This window comes from Neomonachus schauinslandi, chromosome 5, assembly GCF_002201575.2.
Source record: "Neomonachus schauinslandi chromosome 5, ASM220157v2, whole genome shotgun sequence".
In the NCBI taxonomy this organism is placed as follows: Eukaryota; Metazoa; Chordata; class Mammalia; order Carnivora; family Phocidae; genus Neomonachus; species Neomonachus schauinslandi.
The window spans coordinates 47,893,158-47,902,704 of NC_058407.1; positions in this window are offsets into that span (position 1 = coordinate 47,893,158).

Here is a 9,547-nt window from a genome sequence, read left to right on the forward strand (position 1 = left end):
TGGAGACTGCACACACAGGTTGGGGACATCTTCCAGGTGAGGGGTTGCTAGCGACTGCACACACAGCGCCTCGGTCCCCTTTGAGCTGACCACAGCTGTTGTGCTAGATGCCATGCTACCTCACGGGAGCCTCTAGAGCTATCGAGGCCTCTGAGTGCTCAAGTGGGACCTTTTCCTTCCACCTTTTCCCAGGTGCCTGACCCTCGTCGCTAAGCATCCAGAGGCTCCAAGCTCTCAGACTGCAAAAGCCAGGACTAGGGCATTGGGTGTCAGTCCCAGCTTAGTCCTCCCACAGCTGAGCAGGTACAGGCCATCAGTGATGTCTGATGACTCCACAGCTTCTGTCCTGCTGTCTGAACTTGAGCACCAACCCTCCAACGGGCCACTCTCTTTCTCCTGTTGGGGCCTTTGCATATGCAATTCCCTCTGCCATGAATATTCTTCTCCACTTTGATAATTTCTATTCATCCTTCAGGTTTTCGGTGAAACATCCCTTTATCCAGAAAGCTTTCCTGTCCTCCCAGTCTACATTAGCTCAGACTGTTATGTGATTTTTGGGTAACCTACACTTTTTTGTAACTCTTACCTCACTTGTAATTACTTATATTATGTCCAAATTCCATGCATGAGGGCAGCATCTTAGTCTTTCCTATCCACCATTGTTTCCTGAAAATTTAGCACTGGGATGGCACATTTGTGTTCATTAAAGAAATAAAAACCCTAAAAATAAATCAGACCTGTCTTCTCATGACAGGGAGAATGAAGTGAATGATATACCTTTACCTGCATTAATGGGTAAGAGTGGCCAATAGTAGTAGGGCAGACACTGCCTTTAATCTGTAGAGACTGATCTGGGCACTGGACCAATCTCAATATCCAGTTGCTATTCCAAGGCAGTGTACAAATGAGCAGGGTGGAGGGACTGAGTTTGATCCCTCACACCAGCATTGCATATATGTGGGAATAAACAGTAAATCAGCAGCAGAGGGGATACAGGTTTGACACAAAGGAATGCTTTCCAGTATGATATTAAGGGTTGTTAAAAATGGGTCGGATTAAAGAGAAGGAAGACTTCCCTTGAGGCTTCAGAAAACAGGCCAGAGTTCCATTTCAGCTGGTTATTTTAGGCCTACCACAGGCAGCCGGGTAGACTAGACATCCTCTTAGGGTCCAATCGTTCCATTGCTCTGACCCCTAAGAAAGCTATGCATGCAGTTGTCGCCAATAAACATGCAAGCAAGTACACAAATGGGAGATGCCTCTAGCTAGTCTTGTGCCTGTAAATGTTTCTAGTTCCTTTTCTACCGAACATTCTGAATTCACCTTTTGTTTAGAAAATTACTTCAGTCTGAAGCACAGCAAAGCTCGTTCTATAAAGGACTGGTTCCGTATTTCAAAGGGAGACTTGCGATGCATACCAATTTAACCCTGGCACTGACACACACCTAAAATGGAGAACACAAGCTAGGCAAGAGGATTAAAAAAATAACCCACGACTCTGACTAATTCCAAGCATACAAAGAAAACGATGTGGACATTGTTGCGTGTCCTATCCAGGGAGGAGGGACACATCTTCCCTTCCTCTGGTCTTAAAGTAAGGGAAGAGAATGGCCTTGAATATGCAAATGAATCTAATTTAATTAACTTTTATGACCACAGCTCCTTTGAGATAACCATGGGAGCCAATTAGATTCCATTAAAATTCAGTCATTTCCCTGAAGCTTCAAAGAGACACCCTTGTCTTCTTGAGGAAAAAAAACAAAACAAAGAGAAACGTGAAAAGATGGAACCAGAGACAACAGAAAAGAGAGCTGTCTGCCGCGCTGTGCTGTTTGGTCTGACCAGAAGCTGCTTCCACAGTCACTGGCTCCAGGTCGTCACCCCGCGCATGCGTGGTGCGGCAGGCAGCAGTGTGAAATCGCTCCATGTCAGTCATGTAACTGCTGACCCACGGTTTATTGTTAAACTGAAGCTATGAAAGGTAAAGGTAATGATATTTCATACTTAGGGCCAAAAGGCAAGCCTCATGAAGGTGAGGGAAGAATTGCCTTGACCTCAGGCCACAGACAAAGAGGAACTTCTCCTATGTTTTCCTTTGCTGCCCAGTTGTGTCATAGTCTGTCCTTTTTCCTCCCCCCCAATTACAAATGTAATACATATTTAATGGAAAAATACAGAATGACTAAATGATGCTGCCGACATCTAACAAGAGTTTGGAAGGCTCTCTTCTGCAATGTTGTTCCCTTCCTTCCCCCTTCCTAAGCAAATTTTAGAGGACTTTGTGTGTTTGGGGAGGGTCCGGAGGGGGTGGAGTGGGGAGGGTGTAATGAATGTTTGGAGTGGGGGTATCATGTTCCAGGTCCTTCCTTTTCTTTACAGTTTATATCCAATGCACTTACCTCTCTCATCTCTAGCACTATGCAGTTACAGAGCTGCCAGTGGTTTTTGGATCCTGGCCCCTAAACAATTCTCCATGGTTAGGAAAACATATGGTGAGTCTATCAATTGTTTGAGCCTCCCTGAAAGTGCCTTGGGATCGGTACAGCAAAATGGGCAATTGGGTTTCTGGGAGCTGTGTTGCCTGCTAGTTCTAGAAACGTTGAATATCATGTGACTACAATGGTGCAATTAATTTTACTACTTTAGATAGCAGATGTTTCTACTTCTTCACATAGGCAAGCTACAGCTAAAACAAATACATGCTAAGAGTAGATCACAGTGCCCAGCATTTTGTGATTATATAATTGTGTAGGCTATTAATTGGAAGTAGAGTTAAAGTTGCTGTAGGAGATTTTTTGATCAAGTAGATTTAAGAACTTACATTTTATGTTTCCTTTAGATTTTTAAAATAATAAAGTACTAAATTCTAACAAGGTACACAATTATAAAATAATTAGAAATAAAAAAGATGATAATGTGGAAAACAGACACTTCTGTGGTTATAAGGGAAAGGAGAAATAAAAGAAAAATTAAAACCAAGTCTTTTTTTTCCCCCCATCAATAGTTTCATCTGGTTTGTTTTCAATATCTTTAGCTTAACTAGGTCTCAAAATTATTCCCTAGTTTAGAGTTGAATCATTTTGTTCCTGGACGATTATTACTTCAAGAGCTACATCTATTGAGCACTTACTGCATGCCAGGCACTTCAGCTTTTTTTTTTTTTTTAAAGATTTTTATTTATTTATTTGACAGAGAGAGAGAGAGCGAGAGCAGGAACACAAGCAGGGGGAGTGGGAGAGGGAGAAGCAGGCTTCCCGCCGAGCAGGGAGCCCGATGCGGGACTCGATCCCAGGATCCTGGGATCATGACCTGAGCCGAAGGCAGACGCCTAACGACTGAGCCACCCAGGCGCCCACTTCAGCTTATTTTAACCTTTATATTAATATTCTGAAGTCGATTGTACTAGATGGAGCAACTGAAGGCCTAATATCCATTCTCCCCTCTTCTTGTTTGCTAACAGAACCCAATTTTGCTTGAGGTGTCAGTGTATCCAACTAAATATTCACTTTCCCTGTCTCCATCACTGCTACGGTGGCTCTGTGATCCAATTCTAGACAATGAAATGTAAGCAAAAATCTGCTGGTGGCTTCTAAGAAGCTTTGCTCTTTCTTGATAAAATGGGAGACACATAGTTAACGCTCTGAGCCTACCCTCTACTTCTTTCTGCTTTAGGTGTCAGTGTGATGGCTGGAGCTGCTTTTGGTATAAATGTGATGGAGCTGCAGTAGCCATCTTGGAAAGATAATGCAATGAGCCAATATGGTAAGAAAGGAAGAGTTGAAAGGTAGAAAGACGCTGGGATCCTGATGACATTGTTGAACAGCTAAATCACCCCCAGCAACTGCATACCATGGTACTTCCAGTTGTGTGAGAAAGAAACAATTTTTAAAGCTATTGTTAGGGGGACAGTTATTTGTAGTTGAAAGCATTCCCAATCCCATTTCTCAGATAAGGAAACCAAAATGCTAAGTGACTTGCCGTAAGTATATAATCTACTTATATAATGGGGATTTTAACTCACAAAATTCTGATTCTAGAATCTAGAGTTTACTCTCTTAGGCACGATTCAAGTCCCAGCAGAAGTGTCATTTTTTAAATCTGATGCTTTCCCCTGCTTCCTTCCTTTCTAGGCTTCTTGCTTTTCCATCAGGCTCCTGTAGCACTTTAGACCTCTTTAGTGCAGCATTTGTCACAGGAACCCACACGCAGGGATCATGTATGACTCCTCTAGGATTTGCACATCTATCTCAGTGTCTGGCACAAAGCAGGTGTTGAAATTTGATTTTTGAATCTCACTTCTGCTCTTTTTCTTTAATACCCTCTGCAGGAGATGATAATGAAGAGTGAAAATAATAGGGAGGTAGTATAGGAACAGAAAAAAATCCACAGACTGGGTAATTGGTTCTTGAATTACTGACCATTAACCTAAATAGTACTCACAGTAATTTCTAATTTCTCTCTTCCTCTTCACTTCCAAGTGAACAGAAGCTGTTTTTATTGAGAATGAGCTTCTATCTTCATAGTAAGAATGAGTACTATTGCCCATATTGTAGAGCCTGAGAGTACTCAGGATATGCATGTGCTTTATAAAAGCTATCTCCCTCAATAGTTCATATCGAAGCAGTGAAAATCACTCCCGGGCCTACCCTGGACATATAGGAGGATTTCGTCTTCACTAATACTTGTTTGTGTTGTCTAAACCTCCGGGGAAAAAGAGAAACTGATGGAGAGCAATGCTCTCTATAAACTCTAACGAATGAAATTAAACTACAAGATGTAAAGGAATAGTCCTGGGGCACTAAGTTGTGTTTTTGTTGGAGGCAGGTAGACTATGGTAGGACACCATTAAATCCAATAAATTGTTATTCATTTTAATCCTGAAGTCTGAGAAGGAGGGTAGATCAAACGATAGTCATGTGGTACCCTTTCTCTGGTAGGCTTTCATTTGGTCTCCGACCCAGAAAATCTGGATCCGGTTCTGGCTCTGGTCCTTCTGGGCAGTGTGATTTGAATTAAGTCATGACTTCTCTCTGAACCATCTTCCTATTTAAGATGGGGCTACTAATCATACTTATTTCACAAGGTTAAATGAAATAAGCTATGTGAAAGGATCTTGTAGACTGGGGTGAAGTCTACCAACGGCAGTTAGGACTATTATTAGGCTGATCTGCAGGCAGCGGTGATGGAGAGAGAGTGGGAGGGAGGAACAGAATGGAGAATCATACTTAAGCTGCTCTCAGGGCTGCTCTGACTGAAACCAGGGTTTATTCTACGACAGCAAAGTTAATAATAATGCCCAGTAAAGCATAAGCCCTTAAAAATTAGTCTGGGATAAGGTTGGGTTTGCCAGAGAGGGTTGGTCCGGACATCACATGCTTCAAACCTGTGGTTGGCAGTCCGTTTGTTGCTCTATTATCGCCTGTTTTGGAAAGGGCGAATCTAAATTGGAATTCTCTTTTCTCTGTTTAACCTGTTTCTGCTGAGTTCCATAGCATTGATTATAGTTCTCACACCCTGCAACTGGCTGTTTCATTCTTGACTCACCTCCAGACTCATATATATCCCTCAGAAAACACAGAGGTTTTAGAAGTTGCCTATCCTTTAACCTTAACTTTGTGAATTCATGTGTCCCATGAAATAGCCAGGCTGTAGTATCTTTCTTGCCTTATTGTCCCTAACCTAAACAGGAGCAAAACCCTTGACAGACTCCCATCAGATCTTTCAAAAGAGAGGCAGACAAACGTAGGAGAGTTTCCCTGCAGTTGTGTGACCTTGGGCAGTTTCTTCAACTACAGAAAGAGGGATAATAATAACTAATGTGGAGCTGTTGTGAGCTCAAGCAATAATGTAAGGAAGAGCACCTGGTACATGGCAAGTAGCCAATAAACATAATTGCCGTTACTACTACTACTAATGATAATAATAATAACAGCAACAACAACATTAAAGGCATTCAGAACAAAATGACATTTAAAGTGAGTCCTGGAAAAGTTAATTTATAGTTAATAATCAAGAGGCTACCCATCAATATTTTCCATGGGCTGATTTAGAAAAAAAAGTCCCTGCCCTAGAAGGAGAGAAAAACATCAGCACATAAAAATCTAAATAACAATGCAATAGATGGAGGACATTTCACTACATTGGAAAACTGTTAAACAAGATAATCAAGATGGACTGAGAGTACCTACAGTGATTTTTTTTTTAGTTGAGTAGCTGCCTGGGTATTACTCTATAATACGTCAAAAACAGCATTACTTGATATTATATCATGACCATAGAGTATGACAGTGAGACCCCCTCAGAAGCCACCAGGACCCCATGTGCCAGCTGGTTTTTAGACCAGGAGACTTCAAATGTAGAGTCAAGATCTCTTTAAGGCTGGCCAAATAGATACAACCCCCACACCAGCCACTCATCAGTGCTAGACCTTATTCTTGGAGTTTCATTTTTTAGTTAAAGACCTTGATCCTTATTAAAATGGTGATATCCTTGCTGTCATCAATCACTGACACATTTGTATGAGTGAGCTTGGGTCCAGTTTGAGGATGAAGTTTTACTAGAGGAGAAGGCTCTCAGGGAATCTCCCACTGTGGGGAAGGAGAGAGGGATGCTTGGAGGCCGGGGTCGGGGGTGGGGAGGCCATCCTGACTGTCCTCTCTAGAGAAGCTGATTGGCCATCTTGTATCCTGCAGGCAGCTTTGCCCTCTGTATCCTTTCTCCTGGCACTGGTCATACTTAACAGAGATGGAACGCAGATTTCTCCCCTTATTCTTCTGTTTGTTCTCAAAACCAGAGAGAACAGGTGTTAAACTTATTAGCAAGGAAAGAAGGCCTTACGAGTGGTGAGAAATTGCACTTCTAGCTTATTTGTAAGACCTTGAATTTTGATGTTGTAAACTGTCCCCAGGGCTTTTAAAATATTGAATAAAACAAACTGAGGGTTCTAGAGGGGGGTGGGGTGGGGGGATGGGTTAGCCTGGTGATGGGTATTAAAGAGGGCACGTACTGCATGGAGCACGGGGTGTTATATGCAAACAATGAATCATGGAACACTACATCAAAAACTAATGATGAAATGTATGGTGATTAACATAACATAATAAAAAAAATATTGTATAAAAATATTGAATAAAACAATAAAAAAGTAATAAAGGATTTTTAATAGCCCAAGGCGGACAATATAGTTCTTCTGGTGAAAAAATTATGATGTAATATTAAATCACTCTTCTTCATGAAGATTTTCTTTTTAAATGAAGCAGGAACTAACAAACACTGAATTGAGAAAGAAAGCTGTTGTTGAATAATATATGATATTGAGGTTGGCTGTTATGAATGGTTCAAAGACCTATAGATAAAGTAATACAAAAACTGACAGATTTGCTATTAATTTTTATTAATCACAGTCTGAAATTATTTTGTGTATTTGTTTACTTGTTTACTACCAGTCTTCACACTAGAATGGAAACCCAGTGAGGGAGGACAAGCACCATTTCTATTTTTTTGCTATGTCTCCTACCATCCAGCACAGTGATTAGCATGTATTTGTGGAATGACAGATTTATAATCTAGCCTCATCCACTGGCTCAAAATTACGCTTTTCCTAAATTCACTTAAGTCAGTTAAGTGTCTGACTTCGGTTCAGGTCATGATCTCCCAGTCCTGGGATGGAGCCCTGTGTCAGGTTCCCCTCTCAGCGGGGTGTCTGCTTCTCCCCCTTCCTCTGGCCCTCCTCTCACTTGTGCTTTCTTTCTCTCTCTCAAATAAATAAATAAAATCTTTAAAACAAAACAAAACAAAACTCAATCCTGACCTGAAATCATATAATCACAAAAATATTCTTCAATATACACAGATTAGTATGGCTCTGTTTTTTTTTTTATTTTTTTTTTTAAAGATTTTATTTATTTATTTGACAGAGAGAGAGACAGCGAGAGAAGGAACACAAGCAGGGGGAGCGGGAGAGGGAGAAGCAGGCTTCCCGCAGAGCAGGGAGCCCGATGTGGGGCTCGATCCCAGGACCCTGGGATCATGACCTGAGCCGAAGGCAGACGCTTAACCGACTGAGCCACCCAGGCGCCCCGGCTCTGTATTTTTAACATCTGTCATTTTTAAATAAATTATTCAACATTATTACGTTACTTATAAATGACATCAATCAATTAGCACTGCAGGACTAAGTCTTGAAGAATTGTTTTTAGAAGCTAGATTGGTAAAGCGTTAGCTATTCATATTCCCCAGAAAGGATTAAAGTAATTTGGACCCTCACCAGGCTCCCTCTCTTCTTCCCCTATTGAAAATTTAATTAATGCGCACATTATTTGGGCTGCCTGTTCCAACAGTGCTGGACATAGGCAGAGGTAGGAGTTTCAACAGAGCACCTGGGACTAAAGCACCCCCGCCCCTACCATTAGAAGAGTGAAATGTGGTGCAGCCTGTTGTTTAAAGGCAATGAATTAAAGACTACGGTGCTGATTGCTAAAGACTCACTGTTAACATAGAAGTCCCTGTCGGGCCTTTACGGATTGAAATGAATCATTGTCAGTTTTGCTTTTCATCTGCTAAATGTATTTTATCTGTTATTTAGAGTATTAAGAATCACTGTTTGATCTATTGTACAATTGTCACACCTTCATACTTTGGGTTTTCTGCACACCTGTAAAAAAATATGTTGTTTAAAGACATTAAAGGACAATTAGCATCCTGCATGGCCAAGATACTTGGTTCTATAGACACCTCTTAAAATTTAGGAAGACAAAAGATTCACTTTTTAAAAAAATCTCCAGATTAGGGTGACCAGCTTGTCTTGGGCTTCCCTGGTTTTAAGATGGAATATCCTGCATTCCTAGGACTCTTTCAGTCCTGGGCAAATCGAGAAGGTTGATCACCCTATCCCTAGCTGTGTTGTTGAGAAAACCTTATCAGGACTTCTTGAAACCAGAACGTGCAATTGATTTGGAGTCTAGTATTGCATTTTATTTTTTGTAAAGATTTATTATTTCAGAGAGAGAGTGCGTGAGTGTGAGCGGGGGGAGGGGCAGAAGGAAAGAATCTCGAGCAGACTCCCTGCTGAGCCTGCAGCCCTGATGTAGGGCTCAGTCTCACCACCCTGAGATCATGACCTGAGCCGAAATCAGAAGTTGGACGCTTAACCAACTGAGCCACCCAGGCGCCCCCAGTATTGCACTTAAAGGATAATAAATCTCCACCATGGCAAAGAAACATAAATCAACAGGCAGTAAAAGTATACATGTTTTAAGGGATTGCCTTGGGCAAAGTTCTTTGAAATACTACTCTTTGGAAACACTTTGGGATTTAGACATTGGTGCCTCACTCCTTTTTGGTCCCAGGGACACAAGGTCAAGGTATCCAGAAGCATTTGAAGTAGTTTAGACAACTGTGAAGAATTTTACCAGGCTAAATCATGCTATCCATGAGTTCATGATTGATTCCATGGAAAACGATAGTATCCATATCAAAGGTAGCAGTGATGCCACTGAAAGAATGAATCATTGCAGCAGAACAAGCTTATATGAGAACCAGCTTTCCC